Here is a 22,466-nt window from a genome sequence, read left to right as displayed (position 1 = left end):
CTTTTGAGAAGTTAGAGGGGGGTCTGTTGTTTCGGAGGAGCCCAGCAACTCTTTCTCGTTGCCTGGGTTACAGTGCCCTGATTGTCCTTTGAGGAATTACCCAGGCCACCATGAGTCACATCAGTGGGACTGTCAAGACACCCTGTCCTTTCCTAGCCGAGGGATGAATCCAAAGCCAAGATAGACACCGGGACGGTCAGTCTTCACCAGAGTGGGGCAGGGTGGAGAGCACACGGCAGCTCCCCCACTCTGGGAGAGTAATTCTGAGACGTCTACTGCTCCCCGGATGCAGGGAACAGCTCTGGTCCTCGGTCTCTCTGTCTCCCTCCCTCTCCAGCTCCGCCTCCCTTTTTCTTTCTTTCTTCCTTAGCTCTCAGTTCCCCTCCTGTTTGTGACTCAATATCAGCTCATCAAACTCTGCTCAACACAAATCAGCCAGAATTGGTTGCCTTTGCAAGAGAGAGTACCAACACCCCCAGTCTAAACGTGGACTGAAAGATTTAGAACCTTGGTTTCCATGCCTTCATCTAACAGCTAGAGAAATTAAAGTTAAGAGGAGACTTTCAAATCTGGGGTCAGGGAGGGCTTGTGACTTGATGATTAAAAGCACGAGTTCTTGAGACAGCTGGTCTGGACATAAAGCCTGCCTCTGCCATTTTGTAGTTATTCATTGAAATGGGACACACGGCTTCCCAGGCTTCGTTCGGGTCCTTACCTCTTAATGTAAGATAAGAACAACACCTAACTCTCAGGGCTGGAAAAGCTACAAAGTGCATAATAACCTTTGGCTGTTATTTTAGTGATGATTCTTCTAGATTTCTTCTGAGAAGTCAAGCAAAACAGGACTGTAAATTGAAAAAAAAAAAAAAAGATGCTGAGCAGGAAGGCACTGGAGAAACCCTTTCTCCAAAGGGGATGTTTATTTCAGAGACAAGCAGGGGGAAGTTCAACCAGCTGTTTTCCAGGAAATCATCCACTTAACCCAGGGTGAGCTCTAAATTTTAATGACCAGCCAGTGTTGAAATACTGCAAAAAGAAGAAAACAAAAAAGGATGAGGATGTAAAAACCCAACCACACACTGCATACACTCTGACGTCTCCAATATTTAATCAGATTCCTGAGTTTGGAGGTGGTTCCCATCTCCACTAGGAGAAGAATCACAAGCATCACCAATACTGGCATCCAAAAGCTGAGCTCAGTAGTGAGTGTCAGACATCAAGTTCCAAGTTTCACTAGGGTCTCGGAGCAGTAAAATGTAAATGGTTAATCCGCACCCACTGGACTAGAAGTTTGGGGGTGGAAGCGTCTCCTGCCACAGATGTTCTCCTTAGTCTCCAAGCTCCCCCTTCCCTGTCCATCCAAACCTTCTCATCTCAGTGCAAATGCCAACTCCTCCGAGGCTTCCTAGTTCTCTCTAAGGGAGCTACACTCTCAGAATGTTCCTTTGCTTCCTAGCAGTCCCAAGTTTGTAATGACATGCTTTTCGTGACTGTTGGATCAGTTGCTTTTCCCAAGTAGACCTCAAGTTTCACATGACCAGAGATGGTATCTGTTATATATACTACTGATCAGGTTAGATTGGTTTCAGACCCAAAATAGTAACTATGTATGTCTTTGTTGATTTAATGACTTTGGCAATGCTCTATTATCATTCATTCACTCACCTGATGAGCACTTACATCTTTAGCATGTACTCTTCATTCAATTAATTATTAATAACCTATAACTGTTTACTACCTGCCAGGCACAAATGGGAGCGATGAGGACACAGCCATGACAAAGAGACAAAAATCTCCACCCTCGTGGAATTTAGGGGGAGGAGAAAATCAATGAATACACAAAAAAATGACATACCTTGGTGGAGTCTTAAGCTTCGGAGAAAAGTAAGTAGAGAAGAGAAATAGGGAGGGTCGGGATGGGGGCAATTTTGAAGAGAGATGCTGGAGAAGCAGAAACCCCGCCAAGTGAGGGAACACAGTGTGAGGCATGGGGTTGGGGAGGGGTCCGCAGGGAGCCGTAGTGAGGGTCGTGTCCTGGGTCATCGAGGCCGGAGCGAGACGGGAGGGGAGCGGGCGGAGGACGGGGCGCCCGGGAGACGACGCAGGCAGAGCCCTGAAGGAGTCTAGATTGTGCTCTGAGATGCGGAGTTGCTGGGAAGGATACATCTGGAAAGACAAGTGGGATTTCAAATTATTTTGGAGGGAGTTCCTTGACAATCCAGTGGTTAGGACTCTATGCTCTCACTGCTGAGGGCCTGGGTTCAACCCCTGGTCAGGTAAATAAAAATCCTACAGGCTGCATGGAGTGGCTAAGTAAATATATATGTATGAATATATGAATATATATATTATTCACTTCCCTGGTGGCTCAGAGGATAAAGCGTCTGCCTGCAATGCGGGAGACTCGTGCTCGATCCCTGGGTCGGGAAGATCCTCTGGAGAAGGAAATGGCAACCCACTCCAGAACTCTTGCCTGGAAAATCCCATGGACAGAGAAGCCTGGTAGGCTACAATCCATGGGGTTGCAAAGAGTCGGACACGACTGGGCGACTTCACTTCTATATTATTGACTACATATACATATTTGAATATCTGAATATATATATTTGATATTTGACAATTGACAGATACTTGAATACATACATACCTATATGCATAAAGCAGTCTGACTCTGGAGACTAGGTTGAAGGGGGCCCGGGGAGTTGGGAGGCTCTGGGGACCCTTTTTCTCCCTGGCCGGGGGCTGCGGCAGGACGTGCTGGTAATCAGGCTCTGTGAAGGTAAGGGCGCCAGGAGGTGCTGAAGGGTTGACTGGGATGTGAAGGAATAAAGGGGTGTCAGGGAGACTCCAGTATGTCTGGCCTAAGCCACTGGATGACGGAGCGCCTTCTGTCGGACTCTGAGGAAAGCAGGTGGTGGGGAGGCGATGGTGGGGACCGCAGGTTGGGGGCGCTGGGGTTCAGGCATGTGCTGTTTCAGGCTATTTACAGCATCCGAGGGGAGACAGTTACAGGACAGACACCGTCCTTGCCTCCCCGGGAACCGGCATCTCAGTGAGGGAGACACCCGGTCAACAGCACAACTACGAGGCGATCCACCATGTGAACCGGCGCCGGGCGCCACGGCGATGACGTGGCAGCGGCAGTCACGTGGTGTGACGCGCGGGCGTCGCAGGGGCCCGGGGGCGGCGTTGGCGGGAAGGTGGGCGGGAGAGCGGAGACCCGGGCAGGGCCCGCCAGGCCAAGTCCCGGAGGCAGGAACGAGCTTGGCGCGTCTGAGAAGCAGGAAGAAGGCAAGTCCAGGAGGCTTATCCACGGCTGGGTCCTACTTTAAGCGAGATGGGAGCGGCTTCCCTGGTGGTCTGGCGGCTAAGGCTGCACACTCCCAATGCAGGGGGCCTGGGTTCGACCCCGCGTTGGAGAACTACAGCCCACAGGCCACAACTTAGAGTTTATATGGTGCAACTAAGACCCTGTGCAACGAGGTGAGTTTTTTTTTTTTTTTAAGAAGACCCTAAAATCATAAAGATTATTATAAACAAACACAATGGGAAGCTGTTGGAAGACTTACAAGAAGGATACGGTCACACCTGACTCCCATTTTTAAAAATAACTTTGGAGGGCTTCCCTGGTGGCTCAGTGGTAAAGAATCCACCTGCCAATGCAGCAGACACGGGTTTGCTTCCTGGTCCGGGAAGATCCCACATGCCGCGAGGCAGCAAAGCCCCGTGCGCGGTTAACTACTGAGCCTGTGCTCTGGAGCCCTGGAGCTACAACTAGTGAGTCCATGTGCCTAGAGCCCGTGCTCCAAAGCAAGAGAAGCCACGGCAGTGAGAAGCCAGAAAGCCGCGACTAGAGAAAAAAGCCTGCCCTGCCCAGCCCCAGATGAAAGCAAGGGTACCGCTGGAGACTGGATTCGCGTAAGAGGGAGCAGGAAACCCCATTAGCATGCCATTAGGCATCACCCAGCCAGACAGGACGCTGACTCAGAAGGTCAGAGGCGGCGGAGAGAACCGGACAGATGTGGGACCTGCCTTGGAGGGCGAGACGACAGGATGAGAGGAAGAGGGATCCGGGGTGCTGAGGTCGTGGGGTGCGCGGGCTGTTGGAGTTCAGGGGGAAACTCGGCAGGACGGCTCACCTCAAGTGGGACATGACCGCGGGAGGGGAAGCATGCTGACACATGTTTTCAAAGTGAGCCAAGTCCACGTACAGGGTAGCAGACACATGAGAAATACTCCAGCCTGATGACTTTTCCCAAAGTAGCGTATCCGGAAAGTCAGGCCCGAAAGCCCCTCCGTGCCCGCTCCGTTCCCTCCTCACTATTCCTCCCCCAAGGCAACCACTGTCCTCGCCTGACACAAGCCTTACTGACAGCTTTAGACCTATGATTCACAGATACTAATCCGAGGGAAGCGTGGGGCACTTGCTTACGTAATTCTCCGAAAAACAGGCTCACTCGGTCTTCTAGGCCGAGCACGCTTCTGTCCCTTGCTGGGAGGCGGGCCTGTCTCCCCTTCTGCCCCTAGGGGGCGCCGCGCAGCCGGCGCGGGCTGGTGGCCGGCGGCCTGCCCCCCGCGAGTCAGAGGCGCGGCAAACCCAACGCGAGGTCCAACTGCAAAGCCGTGCTCCCGGCGGGCCGCGGGCCTGCTCCGCCCGGCCTCCCTTCTGGGTTTCACTTCACTCGTCCAGTCCCCGCAGAGGCTCTGCTTGAGGCACCCTTGTCAGTTCCTAGTTCTTGCGGCGGCTAATACTTGAATACGTTACAGCCAGTTTTCCTGTCCTGGAAATTAATCTCTTCTGTTTCCCTCGCTCACCTCCTCCTCCCCTCTCACTATTCCTGGGATTATTTCTTTTGGAAATAATTCCCTGTGCACTCTGCCTCCATAAATCTCTGAGTCCTGGCACATGGAATAAGCCTGTATTACAAGGGAACAGAATCAACAGGCAACTGGGAGGCAAGCTTCTACCCTCTGCAGTTTCCCCCAGTAGGAGGACCAGGTAACGCCTCCCGGACAAAAGGTTCATCTTTTCAACTGCTCTTCCTTTTCGGGAGACCCCCCATTCCCTGTCTTTTTATTAAAGGGCTGTTTTTGCGTCCTTGGCTCTGCACATGTTTTCTGCATAACATGAAACAGTAACCTTTAAGTCTTCCACATCCTGCTGTGCTCTGGACTCACAAACCACAGTTTTCAGACACACACAGGACACACAAACACACACACACACACACACACACACACACCCACCCTGAATCTGTACTAGCTGACTGCTGGCAAAAGAAAACAACTTTTCGCTGTTCCTTTGGCTCTCTCCGTTTAACACCTTAATTGAGAGATAATTTACATGCCATAAAACTTACCCGGTTTAAGTGTGTAATTCAATCTTTTTTCCCCCAGTTTATTTACTGAGGTGTATGCTGGCTGCTGCTTTTTGAGAAAGGAGCCACTGGGTGAGCATTTTGACTCCACAGTCCCTCCTCACCTAGAGAGGTGACATCTAAAGATCAGAGAGCAGATTCTGTTTCACCCCCAAAATAGCTGTTTTATTCATTGTGCCATTTACAACTCACTTCCTGTGTTTTGACTCTGAGCTGCAGGCCTGCTGCTTAGAAGCCAGGTGGATTGGGGTTTTTTTTTTTTACAATGTTAAGAAGTTTCTCTTGTGGTAGAGGAATTTTCTGCTTGCTTTTTTGTTTTGTTAGTGTTTAGTGAGTCTTCAGATCTTTGCTTCATCTGCTGAGCTAATTAGAGAGACGTGAAATGTACCTTTATGACAAGACAGAGTATTCAGACACAATATTTAGAGCTCTGCTCAACCGTCCACAGCATTCTAACTGTTGAGACTGGTGAAAAAAGGAAGATGCCTAGAAATATAAATAGGACATGGAGGCCTAGAACTTTCCCCTAATATTACAGTCTTCATCTGTCCTTGGATTTTGACATCTCTGAGTCTTTATTATTTGAGAAACAGAAATGACAAGAATCACTTTAGGAGATCTGCCTGAGGATCACGTGAGATAATTCACTTGAAAACACGTAGAATGCTAACAATTTTTAAAAATCTATTACTGTTCACTAAACACAAACCTTAAAAAGCTTCAGTAATGGTATAAGAATTCTGTTTTGGTGAATGTACATTAAAAAGTGCACAGTGCCCGCTGCTGGAGAGAGTGTACCAGTTTAACCAATGGCTCAGCCGACAGGTTACAAGGCCTGCTGTGCGCCAGGCCCTGGGGCCTGAATGGTGCAGGCAGAGCTGGGTGGAAGAAAGAGAGTCAACATATAGTTGAGCAAATAAATATCTAAGTACAAACTATGCAAGGGTTGCGGAAGAAGCTATTGTGGTGTGTTTATGTCTAAAGCAACTTAAGATAATGAATATTTTGCTAGTAAACGTATACCTGTAGGCACAGAAAAATTTTCTGAAACAAATCATGTGAAATTGGTTATAAGGGTCTCTTTTTGTGATAGAAACCAGAAAAGTACAGAGGGGAATGTCTTCTACTTTTTACTCTGTTAACTTTTCTATACAACTTCAAGTTTCTAATTAAAAGCATGTACTTTTATCATTTGTTTTGTTGTTATCCTAGAAATATATATATATCTTTATTAAGATATAAGTAGGCTTTATTAAGCCTACCAGTAGGCTTCTTTGGTCAATAGGCTGAGAGTCCATTTTTATTTTCTTCCTTAGACTTCTATCTAAAAACAACCTGTTATTTTAAATGAATAAATGATTAACTGCTTTAAATACTTAACTTGTCATGCCAAACTAATTAAAAATTAAATATTACACTTGAAAAGACAAAGGTCATTTACTGGAGTGCAAGAATTCATCAACCCATACCAAATCATTACCAGCCTGCTGTGCCCACAAAGTTTGCCCAGATAACACTTTCCTTCAACAGATGTCTGAGCGCTTACTGTGTACCAGGCATTGCTCTGAGCACTGACTACCAGATAAAACAAAACCCTCGGGGAGTCACAGACTAGACTCTAGTTGGAGGAAACAGACAGGTAAACCAAATACATATTTACATACAATAAGTGCTAGAAAAAAAAAATGAGAGCAGGGCTGGCTGGCAACTGTCCTGGGGAAACGGAGGGTGCTTTTCGCTCATCATTCAGAATACACTCTGCAGCTGCATCGCTGCAGAGAAAGGTCAGGAGGCCTGTCAGAGGAGATGCCATTTCAGCCTGGATGGAGAGAAGGGAGACGTGAGCCATGCAGATAAATGATGGAGGAGTGTTCTCTGCCAGAAGAAAGGACCAGTAAAGGCTCTGAAATGGGAGAGCTGGAAACCAGTAAATCGACAGTAAGTACAGGACCCTCGTACTGTTTATTCTACACACTTGTCACAGTGCTCTGAACACTTCATAATTTAAAATTAAAAAAAAAAACTAAAGGTGAACACTGATAGCTTTATTATTGTGTATACAGGACTCAGATTGTGTGGTTCTGGACATTGCTTCTCTTTTTTCAATAGTTAATAAAAAGTCAGTGTGGACTACACATCCTAGAAAAAAATAGATATATCTTTATTAAGACAGAGCTTAAGATTCTTTAGCCATATTCATGTCATTATGATGTATTTTTATTCTCATAGTATCTCATAAAATGCATACTTTATTACTATAGTACATGAGATTTAAAAAATCTTTTCTATTGTGCTAAAAAGCGCATAATGTAAACAAACACATTTTCACCAGGGGGCTTCCCTGATGGCTCAGTGGTCAGGAATTCACCTGCCAGCGCGGTGATGCAGGTTCGATCCCTGGGTGAGGAAGATGCCCTGGAGGAGGCAATGGCGACCCCCTCCCGTGTTCTCACCTGAGAAAGCCCATGGACAGAGAGGCCTGGAGGCCCACAGTCCCTGGGGCCGCAGAGAGTCGGACACGACCGAGTGACGGCGCAGCAGCAGCGTCTTGGTCGCCTCTGACTGTGCAGCTCAGGCTCTAAGGAATTCTCACTGTTGCACCACGCTTACCGCCAGCCAGCTCTCGAATCTTCCACCTTTCTAAACTGAAACTCTGTCCCCACTAAGCACTAACTCCCCACGCCCACCACGAGTGTACTTGCTGACTCTCTGAAACTCTGTTCTAGGCACCTCGTACAAGTGGAGTCACAGAGTACCCATCTGCACCTAAAGCTCACTGGAATGGTACAAGCCCATTTTTAGCCACCGAAAATGAAATCAGTGAGTATTAATTACTTCATAAGGGAAAGGACCCTGCTGCTGTGAGATGCTCAGCGGTCAGAGGGGCACAATGACAGTGGGTCCCTGAACTACTTAAAACAACAAAAAAACCAGCCAACCCTCAGGAGCCCTAGCACAGCATCCGCACTTTGTGCTGAGGTCCTTGCCTTAGAGTGAAGGGCTGGCTGCGAAGTCACCTCTAAGGCCTTTGATTCTTTCTCCTGCCCCTTCTCTCACATTCTCAGTCCTAACTCCATGAATTCTGATGAAAATCACGGAATCCGTGATTTTTCATGCTCCCTGGCTGAGCACTGGGTTAATCTTCTGTTCCTCTTTCAAACGGGATCTGTGGGCAGGCTGCTCTAGAACAGCGGTTCTCAACCAGAGGCCATCCAAACCCACCCCACCCTGCCCTTCGTGGGGGCGTGTGGCCGTTACAGGAGACGGGGGGCCTGTCATGACTGTGGAGGGAGTGCTGCCAGCATCTAATGAGTCCAACCTGGGGAGCTGGAAACACCCGCAGTGCACAGGACAGCCCCACAGCACAGGAGGATCCAGTCCGAACATCAGCAGTGCCAAAGATGAGAGCCTTGGGTGTAGGGAGACTGGGAAGGAGGAGGACGGGAGAAAACGGGTGGTGGTCCCTGCCTACTCATGCCCATCTGGTGTCTCCCACCCAGGGAACAGCCCAGCAACTTCTGTCTCTTTTGCTGTTGACTCTCCACTCTTGACTGGGCTTCCCAGCTGGTGTTATTGGTCAAGAATCCGCCAGCCAATGCAGGAGACCCAAAGAGATGCCAGTTTGATCCCTGGAGCAGGACTGGCCACCTACTCCAGTATTCTTACCTGGGAAATCCCATGGACACAGGAGCCTGGCAGGCTACAGTCCATGGGGTCGCAGAGTCGGACACAACTGAACACACTTACGTACTTACTAACTTATTCTCCTCCTGATTACTCTGTTATTCCTGAAGACCTGGGTGTGTGACTTCAATAACGCCATGTTAGACCCAAACACAATGGAATAAATGAAAACTGGAGGGCAAATTCTAACATGTACCAGAGCTGTATGAGCATTCTTTCTAAGACTTGAAAAAATCTTCAGATCCTTGGTTTAATTTAATGGATGATACATTCATCTGCATATGGCATTCAGCAGCAAAGTAAACTTTTTTCTGCGTCTTTGTTTCCAAATCAATGGGGAACAAAGGATATCCCCATTCCATTCAAGCCGTTTCAATGATTCTCAAATGAATGTGGGAGTAATAGTCAAGCCATTTAAATATAGTGATGAGAAAGCATACTTAGTAACCTTGTAAACATTCTATGAAAGTACAAGGGAACCTTTAAGAAGAATATCCAAGTGTCCTTTTTATATAATAGCCCTTTGTACTTTGAAATGTTCAGATGCCAATAAAACAGAATTGAACAGAACAGACTAGAAAGACTGCAACTTCCAAATTTTCTAGTAACAGTGCTGTTAAAACATGATTTTTGTTTCTTAACACTCAGAAACTTCAGCTTCCTCAGCCCTACTTACAGAAAGGACCTCGGACACAGAGTTCACCAACCGCCAGAGGAATTCAGAGGAAGCTAACTGTACCCTAAGGCCTTTGAAGCTCTCCAACGATGACCCAAGTTTTGTGTGTTTTTATTTTGAAAACAGCAGCAGCTTGGCGGGAAGCAGGAAGACAAGAGAACTGACTGAAACCCGCCCTCCAAATGGGAAGAAAAACTACCAATGACGAACTGTGAGGTTTGAAATCACTGTGCATCATACTATCCATTATTCAGACAGCTTCCAGCCTCGTTACCTGGCACCTTCTCCTGCTCTGAGCTGCCTGCAGAAACACACTGCAGGAAGGCTGAGCCGGTCTTTCAGAGGAAAGGCCGCTTCTTTATCTCCCCATTCTGCCTCTCCCCTCTATCTGTGTCCTGTCTCTCTGTTGCTATCTGCATGTGTTGCAATCCCCTCCCGTGTTCCAAAGGCCAACGAAAGAGTCTCCCGTCAGGGTACTCGGCCAAGCACATTCACTGCTCAACTGTTTTTCTCAGCCCTTTCACCCACCGATTTCAAATTTCTCTTTCAAGAGGCCAGCGATGGCAGACCTCAACTGAATCAGTTACAAAGAGGTGAGCTGGGAAACCACACCCGGGAGATTACTTCTAGAGAAGAGCAGCCTGACGCTCTTCATCTAAATCCCTAGTCCTCACTCCAGCCTACAAGACGGCAGGAAACTCGCAGCCATAAGCCAATGAGCTCAGCTGGCCCCGAATGGGTTCTTTTAAAAGTCTGTGTGTGTGTGTGTGTAGGGGGGAGAAACGAGGCGCTCTGCCCGGGAGAACCTGGAGAGAAAGAAGTCCTCTCTCCTAACGCTGTCTGAAGTTTGCTGCCAGGGACTCGGTGCATACCTGACCAAAAACAGCAAGTGCCCTACCTAACTGGTTTCACTGTTTCCCGGCTGCTACCTGGAGAGTAAACAGAACCTTATCATTCTCAGGGACATCTGACTTGGACATTTTTCCCCCCAAGTAAATATTTGTAATTTCAATGCTCTTCCACTGCTGCCAACTGCTGTCTTTGAACTGGATTGACTGACAGTTCTGTCTCTGAGGAAGCGCGCTCCATAGCAACGAGCCAGGGAAGCCTGCACCTTCCACCAGGCTGCCTCTCTGCGGCCACTGGGTGGGACTGGGGGGCGTGTGGTGACCCGGGACTCTGTAGTTATCTCGTCAAACTGGAGCCGGACCGAGGAAGGTTCTTCCTGTGCCCCCTGGGCACCCCCAGTCGGGCAGGATTTCTGTTGATTGCTTTGCACTTCTCAATGAATCCAACACTCGGGGCATTTTTCTCTCTTGATTCAGGAAGTGGGGAGCTGAGCTCTGAGAGTCTTTCTGCTCCAATGATATAAACAAATTGTAGAGGAAGTCAAGTCAAACTTTCCCTTGCTGCTTTTGTTCTCCCAACCAGCGATTCAGAAAACAGAGCCAACTTTTTTTTTTTTTGGATGACTTTTAAAGATTGCTCTTAACTGGAAAGGCAGAAACTCTTTTAAAAAAAAAAAAAAAAAAAAAAACCAAGATACTCAACTTACTTTTTTCAAAAAAGAAATGCCCTAGAAGGTTTGGGTTTTCTTTTTTCTTTTTTTTTTTAAATAAGGCTGTTTGTGAGACTTTTCAAACCAAATGTCTCCCTTGACATTGCAGTTACCTAATGGTTGTTCTTTCCTTCAAACTTCAACCAAAAGAGCATTAATGAGCTTTGTGTGGACAATGGCCAGACTTGATTAGAGGCCCTTGGTGTCATAATTCACAGCCAAGGAGAGCTAACAGTCATGATTCAATCAGGGTGCCCATACAAGGCATACAGCAGACAGAAACGAGACAACTTATTTGCAGCAGCAGCAGATACTGCTTGAAAAAAATCACACATAATAAGCCCTTCTTGTCGTGGAAGCTACTTGAAGGCCTTATCACCAGCTTGTAAGATGTCATCTCTGTCTCACTCATGGTTCTGAGAGAGACATTTCCAAACCAGAGACCCCTGACAACCCCAGGCGAACGCGTACCACCCCTGTCCGTGAAAGAAGCTCCGCGCTGCATAAGCGAAGGGAGGCAGGACGGCGGGGAGATGCACAAACATCTGCAGGGGGCTTCCCGCACTGGTGTTCCGGCATGTGAATCCTGGTGCAAGAAGTAAGACATGACGTCACGTGGGCATCTACACGCCACACTTGCTCGTCCTTGGCTGGCGCTCCGTGTACACGGGCAGATAGTCAACTTTCAGAAACAGCCCGATTCCCTAGTGAAGCATGCTAAGCTCAAATAGAGGCTCACACTCCTGACTGCATCTCTGTGTTCCCTTCTGTACAGCGGGGATACGGTGTGACACGGCAGAGCTGTTACATGGCTTAAAAGTAGTACCGCGACATCTCACCCCATCGCGTGGTGTGTGCTAGACTCTCAGTGAAAGGTCGTTACTGTTAAAATTCACACCGAGTTCGCCTGGGTCAGGAAAAACCAGCATCGGTAGAATCTAAATTTGGATTGTATTTACAAAGTTACTTCTATTAATATGTCAGAACATGTTTGTTTAACCATGATTGTCCCTGCCCTCCTTATCTACATTATATACTGTAGCTACTCACAGACCAATAGGTAGATAAAATCAGTTATGCAAGTTGTAATTGTGCAATTATTGAATAAAGAAAGGATGAAAGGAAAATGTAAAGTTCTGAAAGCTGGCTTGAGTTCACGTTTCATCTTATATCCATTAGACTGTTTATCTACTTGTCTACACTCTCGCTCTGTGGATCATTTTCCAGGCATGCATTTCCCCTGATCCACATTGGATGAGAAAGCTATTTCATTTCCATTATGGGGAGCGGACCCACAGCACACCCAGAGGCAGCACCTTGCCTGGAGGCCGCCGAGGTGTGCTCGGCAGTGTTGGAAGCTGTGTGCACCTCCACACCCCATAACTACTTTGAGAACTTTGATGTAGAAATATGCAATACCTACAGTGCTCCAGAATTTCTATAAAGCAAGTAGAGCTATTATGCCATGATGCAATCGCCATACATTTACCAAATTCAACGAATGCATGTACTGGGTGCTGGGTACAAACGGTGGTCATCGGTTCTGGCTGGTCCCCGGTAAAGACTAGACACACGTGCCTGCAGGACCAGGAAAGCAGAGACACCGTTATGAGGCTGCGTGTGCAGTTGCTCAGTCGTGTCCAGCTCTTTGCGACCCCGAGGACTGCAGCCCACCAGGCTCCTCTGTCCATGGCGATTCTCCAGGCAAGAATACTGCAGTGGGTTGCCATTTCCTCCTCCAGGGCATCTTCTGGACCCGGGGATCAACCTGCATCTCAAGTCTCCCACACTGACAAGTGAATCCGGTACCACTAGCTCCACCTGAGAAGGAAGTAAACCCTCATACCCAACCAACAGCACCTGCAGGTGTGAACACACGCAGGAGGGTCACGTTTGGTGCATTTCCTACTTATCAGTTCACCCCTTATACCTGATGCAACGTGACTTTGGAATTCTGGTGCGTGCTCTGTCCAAGTCTAAGTGGGATACCAGGGAAAGCAAGAGAGGATCTTGAATAAAAGTATTCACCAGGCTGTTGGGCTTTTTAATCATTCTATTAATCATGAGTCTCTGGAAAAACAGAATCAATAAGATATGGATGTATAGGAAGAGATTTATTATGAGGAAATGGACTCATGCAGTTATGGAGATTGAAAGGTAGGATAATTTTCTGTCTGGAAGCTGGCAGCCCAGGAGAGCCAGGAATATAGTTCCAGGCTGAGTCCAAAGGCCTGAGAAACAGGAGGACTTAGGGCAGGAAAATCAACGCCCCAGCTTAAGCCAGGGGCCAGGAAGAGCCAACCTCTTCCTCCTCTGCTGCTTTGCTCTGTTCAGCCGCTCAAGGGACTGGATGAGGCGCGCCCAGGCTGAGGAGGGCACGCTGCCTCACTGAGTCTGCCGATCCAATGCCAATCTCATCTGGAAACACCTTCGCAGCCATTCCCAGAAACAGCACAGAACCAATATCCAGGCAACCCGTGATCTTGCTGACACACAAAATTAATCATCACAACCCACTAAAGAGGAATAGATGATGTGATCACCCAGGAAAAAGAAATACTGACACTGACAGAGATACCATAAAAGAAATGCCCCATCTCCACAAACGGGATGGCAACCAAGACGTGTGCGTGCATGCTCAGCCAGGTCCGACTCTTTGCCACCCTGCTTCTCCATCCACAGGATGCTCCAGGCAAGAACATTGGGTTGGGATGCCATTTCCTCCTCCAGAGGATCTTCCCAACCCGGGGAGCGAACCCGCAGTCTTCTGCGTCTCCTTGGATCGGAAGGCAGATTCTTTACCACTGAGCCGCTTGGGAAGATTCACCCCCGCCCTGGGAAACAAACACTGCCTGAAATCTCAGAGATCGCACATAAAACACTTGACAGATATTTTCCCAAATTTGACACAAAAATCCTAAAGATTTGTATCACAGTAATGTGTTGTCATGTATGGATGTGAGAGTTGGACTGTGAAGAAAGCTGAGCGCCAAAAAATTGATGCTTTTGAACTATGGTGTTGGAGAAGACTCTTGAGAGTCCCTTGGACTGCAAGGAGATCCAACCAGTCCATCCTAAAGGAGATCAGTCCTGGGTGTTCATTGCAAGAACTGATGCTGAAGCTGAAACTCCAATACTTTGGCCACCTCACGCGAAGAACTGACTCACTGGAAAAGACCCTGATGCTGGGAGGGGTTGGGGGCAGGAGGAAAAGGGGACGACAGAGGATGAGATAGCTGGATGGCATCACCGACTCATGGGCATGAGTTTGTGTAAGCTCTGGGAGTTGGTGATGGACAGGGAGGCCTGGCGTGATGCAATCCATGGGGTCGCAAAGAGTCAGACACGATTGAGTGACTGAACTGAACTGAATGTGTTGTGAAGCCAAAGAAACTTCTCTAAATTGACAATAATTTATTTAAAAATAAACTTTAATTAATCCTGATGGCAGAAGGATTAAATCTTCTTTCAAGTAGTCTCCCTCTAGAAAATGATAATCCAAGATCATTGTCATATTAACAGGTAGTCCAAGAGTATGCAGGGTTTCCTAGGTGTCCCTAGCAGTAAAGAATCTGCCTGCCAATGCAGGAGACCTAAGAAAAGCAGGCCAGGAAGATCCCCTGGAGGAGGAAATGGCAACCCACTTCAGTCTTCTTACCGGGGAAATTCCACGGACGTAGGAGCCAGGCAGGCTGCAGTCCATGGGGTCATAAACAGTTGGCCATGGCTGAGTGACTGTGCACAGAAGAGTATGTAGACAAAATATATAGGAAGCATATATTGTAGGAAAAGTCAGGTAGTTAATAAAAAGAACCCAGTTATATGCATTACCTAACTTAATTACCCACCTCCACTCTGGCCACGTGATGCAGTGCAGGCCAGTGCAGCAGTAACAGAAGGCTCTGGGAGAGTCCCGGACAGGTTTGTTGTGCTGAAAAGGAAAAGAGGTCCTTGGTTCTACCTGTCTTCCTTTTCCCTGACTTGAGAGGAAAGCAGTCAGGCATCCTGCAAGCACAAGGAAGAAAGAATCACAGAGCTCTGACATTCTAGAGCCTCTGAAACAATAACTTCCTGCCTCTGGACTTCCTTTTACGTGAGAGGAAAAAAACCTAAGTCTCCGCTGGCTTTTCGCTACGGTGGTTGCTACTTACAGCTGAAAGCATCCCGAACTGGTTTAATGCAGTTGAGGCGGAGCACAATCAGATAACCAAGCTCACAACAGCAGCGAATGGAGTGATCAGAAAGAAAACCAGATCTTTCTGACCTTAAAATCTGTACCCTTAAGCATGATGTTACACTGTCATTATGATTTCTGCAAGTAAGCAAAAACACACAGCAAATGTGTTTGCTCCAGTTAGAGTAACAAGACCGTGTCATATTGCCTCAAACTCTAGGACACTAAGTCTACATTACAATTTAAACTTAACTGTAAATTTCTGGGAGGATATGGAAAGTGCTAAAGAATCCCTTAATATTGATAATGTTGAAAATATGCTACAAATGTGCCTCCTATTTCTTTAAAGATTTTTGGGGGGATGAGGGCCGCTTTTAAAGTCGCTATTGAATTTGTTACATTATTATTTCTGCTCTATGTTTGGGTTTTAGGCCACAAGGCATGTGCAATCTCAGCTCCATCGCCAGGAATCGAACCCACACGCCCTGCATTTGAAGCGAAGTCTTAGCCACTAGACCACCAGGGAAGTCCCAGTACCTGCCAATTTACTCCCGTTATCTATTTCTCCATCACTCGAGCTGAGCCCGAGCCCCCACTTTAGAGGCGAGAAGACTGCAGCTCAGAGAGCTCAGGTGGCCTGCGCAGGGCGGCCAGAACAAGTTAAACTCAGCTCTGCCACAGCCCAGAGCTGGCACCTCTGCAGGTTAGAGGGCAGTAGTAAAGTATGTCCCATGTGTGTTAGGACTGGGTTGGCCAAAAACTTCCTTTCGGTTTTTCCATAAGATATTATAGAAAAACCTGAATGAACTGTTTGGCCAATCCAAATGAATAAATGATCTTCCATGTGGCAACAACGCTTGACAGTTCATCCACAAATGAATAAAGCTTGGGAAACAGTCTGGTGGCAGATACTGAAGTGAAATAAGCCAGTCAATTTCTGCTCAGCCCCATCTAGCTGTAACATTCAGTGAATTTCACCATCTCTCTAAGCATCCGTTTCTTCCTCCGTGAAAAGGAAAGAACATGAATACAACCTCACAGAATAGTCCTGAGAATTCAAGGCGGGCAAAAGCTGCCTGGTTCCAGCCAGACTGTCCAACAGCCCTTGACAAGTGTTCACGGTCATTTAATTACTGTCCCATATGTCCTTCCTACATGCAAACGAGGCAGTTCTGTTCTTATCTGGGTATTTCTCTTTGACAAATTCTGAGCACTCTCAAAACTAGAAGGAATATGCAATAATCTGAGAGCAAATGGTCTCTGCAAAAGGAAAGACCTGAATTTTGCTAGAAACAATGTTTTCCATGCCCATCCATGCATGCTAAGTCGCTTCAGTTGTGTCGGACTCTGTGTGACACCATGGACTACAGCCCACCAGCTTCCTCTGTCCATGGGACTCACCAGGTAAGAACACTGGAGTGGGTGCCATGCCCTCCTCCAGGGATCTTCCCGACCCAGGGACTGAACGATGTCCCTTACATCTCCTGCACTGACAGGCAGGTTCTTTACCACTAGCGCCGCCTGGCAGGGAACAAAATGAAAACGGAGTCTGGTGAGAGTGCCAGGGGTGGGGGCAGTGTAGAAAAGGTTTTTCTGCCCTTGCAAAACGTAGGCCAATCATATATCTGACAAAGGATTTGTATCCAGAATATGTGTTTGATAGTTTTCAAACAAGAAGAAGCAGAAAGCAAACCACTCAATATTTTAAAGCGGCAAAAGATGTGAATGGACACAACATTAAAAAAAACATATGTGTGTGTGTGTGTGTGTGTGTATATATATATATATACACTGATGACAAATAAGCAAATGAGAAAATGTTCAACGTCTTTAGTCACAGTGATGAGAGACCACTATGAACTTATTGGAAGAGCTAAATTTTAAAAACCCTGATATATCAAGTGCTAGCTTCATAGAACTTTGTGTGTTCGATCCTGGGCGAATAACACACCCCTAATACATGCGGTATATGGGGAAACTTCCAAAGAAAATTAAGAACCAGACCTTTGGAAGAGAGGGCTAAGAAGACGAGAGAGGGACTAAAATATGAACGAAATGTTGATGGACAGGACTTCACCTCAAAGAAGTGATGTCTCTTCCTGAAAATTTCAATCACTACTGGGCCATCTGCCATTTTACAAGACAGGGAGAAAGACGTAAGAGCGACATCACGTTTACTAAACCTCTGCTTTCCTCAGGTACCTCACTCAGGACTCCCACAGCTGGTCCCAGATTACAGACACAGCCCAGAGAGGTCAGCAGTTTGCCCAAGGCCACACAGCAGTTGAACAGAGGAACCAGAATTCCCAAGATGCTCCTTTTTTCCTCCTCACATAACGCAGCCTTCCCTACCAGGAAAGCAGCACGGCAGCCAAGTGAGTGATGCTGCTCCCTCGGGGGAAGTTCTCCCTTTAACGTGCCTCCTGCAGACAGAGTCCCTCCCCCACTCCCCGCCACCTTCCTGCCTTCTGAGGTCCCTCCACTTTTCAGTTTTATGTTGGATACCTGCCCCGTCCACGCCCCGCCTCCCCATTATATCAGTGTTAGCCAGTGTGATTCAACTTGCTTTTCATTTGCATCCCCCCATAAGGAATGGGCTTCCCTGGTGGCTCAGCTGGTAAAGAATCCGCCTGCAATGTGGGAAACCTGAGTTCAATCCCTGGACTGGGAGGACACCCTGGAGAAGGGAACGCCTACCCACTCCAGTATTCTGGCCTGGAGAATTCCATGGACTGTATGGTCCATGAGGTCGCAAAGAGTCGGACACGACTGAGCGACTTTCACTTTCTTTCCACGAGGAATATTTTTTGGAGAAGGAAATGGCAACCCACTCCAGAACCCTTGCCTGGGAAATGCCATGGACAGAGGATCCTAGCAGGCTACAGTCCATGAGTTCGCAAAGAGTCGGACACGACTGAGCAACAGAGCACACATGCATGAGGGATGTTTTTAGGCTCTTTTTATCCTACTCACCCCCGTGTTAATACCGCAGACATACTGCACACCTACTCGCGTGCTGTGCGTCTCTGTGGGCTTCATCTAGAGAAAGATGAGCTTTGAGAAGCATAAAGTGTGGCCCCTGGCAGGCAGCTCTGTGCCCCTCGGGCTCAGGGGTGGCGGCGAGCCAGCGGCACAGTACAGAGCCGGGCGGAGCTGGTGCCCAGGCACTGTGAGCGCTTCCTGGGCATCGCCTCATCCAGCCCTCTGCTCAGACGCTGCGCTCCCGGCTCCACCCAGAACTGGGAAGCTGCATTAACTCCAGTGGCCCCTTCTTGAAAACAGTGGTGTGGTGTGTTTGAGTCGTTCAGTCCCGTCTGACTACTGCAGCCCCATGGACTGTAACCTGCCTGGCTCCTCCGTCCACGCGATTCTCCAGGCAAGAGTACCGGAGTAGGTTGCCATTTCCTTCTCCAGGGGATCTTCCCAACCCAGGGACGGAACCCAGGTCTCCTGCATTGCAGGTGGATTCTTTATACCTGCAATGAATCCTGCAAGAGACTGAGCTACCAGTAAAGCCCAATCTCCTGAAAATAGAACTCTTTACTTTCATTTTGCCCCTCCTCAGCCTCTCTTGATCTCTGTCCTTTCCAGGAGGGAAACAGAAGTGATTCTAGCAAAGAAAACCACGGAGGGATACTGGTGTCTCTTCCAAGTGGCAAGATTGCTCTTGATCACCCCCAATTCCATATTTTCCCAGCTTTTCAAACTTGTTGTGAATTGTTCCTTTCATTTGAAAGGTCTGAGTCACTGTTTGCAGACAAGGATTTAGACTCTGAAAACGTCCTAAACTGGCCCTTTTCTGGAAATCACAATGCCTAATCTTCATAAGCATGGAGCTAGGTTCTTTTCAGGGATTATCAAAATTTCATTTTGCAACCACCACCATCTTACAGGTGGGGAATGGAGGCTCAGAGAAATCAGTGAATTCACCCCAGGTCACATGAGGACACGCAGTGGCCAGCCCAGCTACAAATCCAGGACAGACTGGCTCCAAGTGCAGGCTGCTAACCACGATGAGAAGCCAGCACTTAATTTTAGTGTATTGCTTCCCACAAAGTGGGGAGGAAACAGAAGCTGGAGATTTTTCAAAGGAGGAGGGGCTACCTTTGTGCTTTATATAAGTTTACTTGCCCAGCCACAAAAGAACATCCTGGTGCTGAGTAGTATATAGACTTTTTTTTTTTTTAAGTCATGCTTCTGATAACTGGGGAAGCTTCCCTGGTGGCTCAGATGGTAAAGAATCTGCCTTCAATGCAGGAGACCTGGGTTCAACCCCTGGGTTGGGAAAATCCCCTGGAGAAGGGAGTGGCAACTCACTCCAGTATTCTTGCCTAGAAAATTCCATGCACAGAGGAGCCTGGTGGGCCACGGTCCATAGGCTCGCAAAGAGTCGGACACAACTGAGCAAATAACACATACTTACTTCTGGTAACTGATTAAGACTTTCTACCCAGCCACTTACTGCTTTCAGCAAAAGACTTCTCTCTTCCTCCTCAATTACTGTATTATAAACTGACTCCCTCAAGGGAGAGACAGCAATGAAGACAGGGCTCTGGGGGGAAGCGCTCCCTCGTACGCTTTTCCAGATGTTCCCAGAACCTTCAGAGAGATCTGAATAATGAACTGTGTTTTTCATGTTGCTCAAATTTGCTTTTCCACCTACCATTCTTTAACATGGTTGCACTGTGTTAACTTTGAACCGTTTCCTGTGTTCTTGGAGAACTAAGTCAACATTCTTTCATTTTCAGAGTAAAAGGAAGAAAGAACATCATGTCTATAATGATCTATAATGTGTATTCTATCAGGTATAAAGGAACTGAGAATGTTCCATCCACTATGCACTTTATACAAATTAGCTCTAATCCCTTCCACAACTTCCAGTAAATGTTCCAACACCCAGTTTTAGAAAAGGAATCTCAGAAAAGGGAAGTGACTAGCCTGGGGACACACAGTGGAGCTTTGACAGGAGCAGATGTCAAGCTTCTCTTTCGCTGGTCCCAGAAATCACGTGCTGGGCGGTGTCACCATCTCCCACATGTGGCCATCACACTCGTCAAAACTTTCTCTTGCAGGTACCTATGGAACTTCCAGTAGAAGCCTAAAATTTCCATTTCTAACCCGACAAATCCCCTTCGCCCAATTCTTGATATCTTCAGTCACTTCTTGGGTTCTTAAAATGCAGACAGATTCCCAGTTTCTGGTAAGAAAAGCTTAGAAGTCACCACTCCACCACAGCAACAGGCAGAAAGCTGAACACACTGAAAAAATGAACAAGTCTTCTTAGATCAGTAAGAGAAGTGAAGAGAGATCCACCCAGTCAATCCTAAAGGAAATCAGTCCTGAATATCCATTGGAAGGACTGATGTTGAAGCTGAAGCTCCAATACTTTGGCCACCTGATTCAAAGAGCCAACTTACTGGAAAAGACCCTGATGCTGGGAAAGATTGAAGGCAGAAGAAAGGGACGACAGAGGATGCGATGGTTGGATGGCATCACTGACTCAATGGACATGAGTTTGAGCAAACGCCGAAGATGGTGAAAGACAGGGAAGCCTGGCCTGCTGCAGTCCATGGGGTCACAAAGAGTCAGACACGACTGAGCATCTGAATAACAGCAACAACGAGAGAAGTGAGGTCACAGGGCAAACCACTGCCCCAAACTGGGGAGGCAGGCACTCACAGAAAATTAGCACTTAGGGGACCATCAGCCTTGGTGGGAGTCAGAGACGGGCTAGAGAAACCAGTACTGAAACTGAATACTGGCTGGAGGCTCCTGTGGACAGATCTGAGACTTAAAAACTCCAGGGATACCCGGTCATAGGGAGGGGCCCCCGCTTTGTGAGATTTACTGACCCGGCTCTCACAGTGAGTATCAGGGAAAAGTCCCTCATGCTTCCAGCAGGGGAGGGGACGAGGCGGCACTCTGAGACAAGCTGCAGCATCCTGTAACACGCTCCGCCCGCAGGAGAAACTACTTAACCAGAACTTCATCTGCTGCGGTTTTATAAGAACCGAACTGACTTAGGAGAAGGAGAATACGTAACTCCAGGCCCCTGTAGCTCTCCACGTGGAGGAAGGGAAATACCCAGCTCCAGCCCACTCGAGCCACCTGTCGCATCTAGGGAAGATGAGCTAAGAAGCACTGTGGGGTTCACTGCAGAGACACCAAAAGACTGGGGGCTGAACACAGGGCTTCGAGGCGCTCCCCTCCCCTCCCCACACACTGCCAAACACCTGCAGCCGTTCTTTCTACTGGGCACATCATGTCAGGCTATCCGTGACAAATCACAAGGCATACTAAACACACACACACACACACACACACACACACCCCAGTTTGGAGAGAGAGAGAGCAAGCATCCAAACCAGACTCAGATGTGGCAGGGATGTTGGAATTCTTAGACTGGGAATTTAAAACAACAAGGATTAAGACACTGAGAAGTCTCCTGGGTAGACAGCATGTAGGAACAGATGGGAAATGTGAGCAGAGAGTCAGAGAGAAAATCTAAGAATTACAGGAAACGCTGGAGATAGAAAATGTTGTAACAGAAAAGAAGACTGTCTTTAATTGGTGTCCTAGTAGACTGGACATAGCTGAGAAAAGTTATCTCCAAGCTTGACGATATATCAATAGAACACTCATAAACCAAAAAGCACAGTTACTGAAGACAAAAAATAATTTAAAAACCAGAATGGAATGTCCAAGGGCTGTGGGAGAACTACAAAAAGTGTGACAAGGTGTAAGGGGAATCCCAGAAGGAGAAGAAAGAGTGAAAGCAACAGAAGAAATATCTGAAGCACAAATAACTGGGAATTTCCCCCAAATTAATGTCAGACACTAAACCATAGATCGAGGAAGCTCAGAGACATCAGGTAGGACAAACGCCCATGTATAGGCTCTGTCTCACTGCTTCACATGGTGTAACCGCATCTTTATGCATGTGCTCAATCACGCCCCACTCCCCCATGGACTGCAGCCCACCAGGCTCCTCTGTCC

The 22,466-nt window shown here is 47.5% G+C and overlaps 2 long non-coding RNA genes across 6 annotated transcripts; one reads left to right on the top strand and one right to left on the bottom strand.

The window, feature by feature from the left end:
- Nucleotides 1–901: 901 nt before the first annotated feature.
- LOC110151117 (uncharacterized) lies at nt 902–15,385 on the bottom strand. Of its 4 annotated transcripts, none has more exons than XR_002317958.2 (4): nt 15,145–15,385; nt 2,644–2,771; nt 1,856–2,166; nt 902–1,026 (listed from the first exon to the last, which is right to left on the bottom strand). It is a non-coding gene; the product is annotated as an uncharacterized lncRNA (long non-coding RNA). The 4 variants fall into 4 exon arrangements; XR_011489674.1 differs by lacking the exon at nt 2,644–2,771 and adding an exon at nt 12,786–12,874 and having other exon boundaries at nt 15,145–15,384; XR_002317957.2 differs by having other exon boundaries at nt 2,648–2,771; nt 15,145–15,384.
- Nucleotides 4,622–11,263, top strand: LOC139036809 (uncharacterized). Of its 2 annotated transcripts, none has more exons than XR_011489676.1 (3): nt 4,622–7,316; nt 8,105–8,198; nt 9,865–11,263. It is a non-coding gene; the product is annotated as an uncharacterized lncRNA (long non-coding RNA). The 2 variants fall into 2 exon arrangements; XR_011489675.1 differs by having other exon boundaries at nt 4,623–7,316; nt 9,711–11,263.
- Nucleotides 15,386–22,466: the final 7,081 nt, after the last annotated feature.

The sequence above is a fragment of the Odocoileus virginianus genome, chromosome 9, assembly GCF_023699985.2.
Source record: "Odocoileus virginianus isolate 20LAN1187 ecotype Illinois chromosome 9, Ovbor_1.2, whole genome shotgun sequence".
Taxonomy (NCBI): Eukaryota; Metazoa; Chordata; class Mammalia; order Artiodactyla; family Cervidae; genus Odocoileus; species Odocoileus virginianus.
The sequence above is the reverse complement of the archived record's forward strand: the minus strand, read 5'-3'. Positions and strand labels throughout refer to the sequence as shown.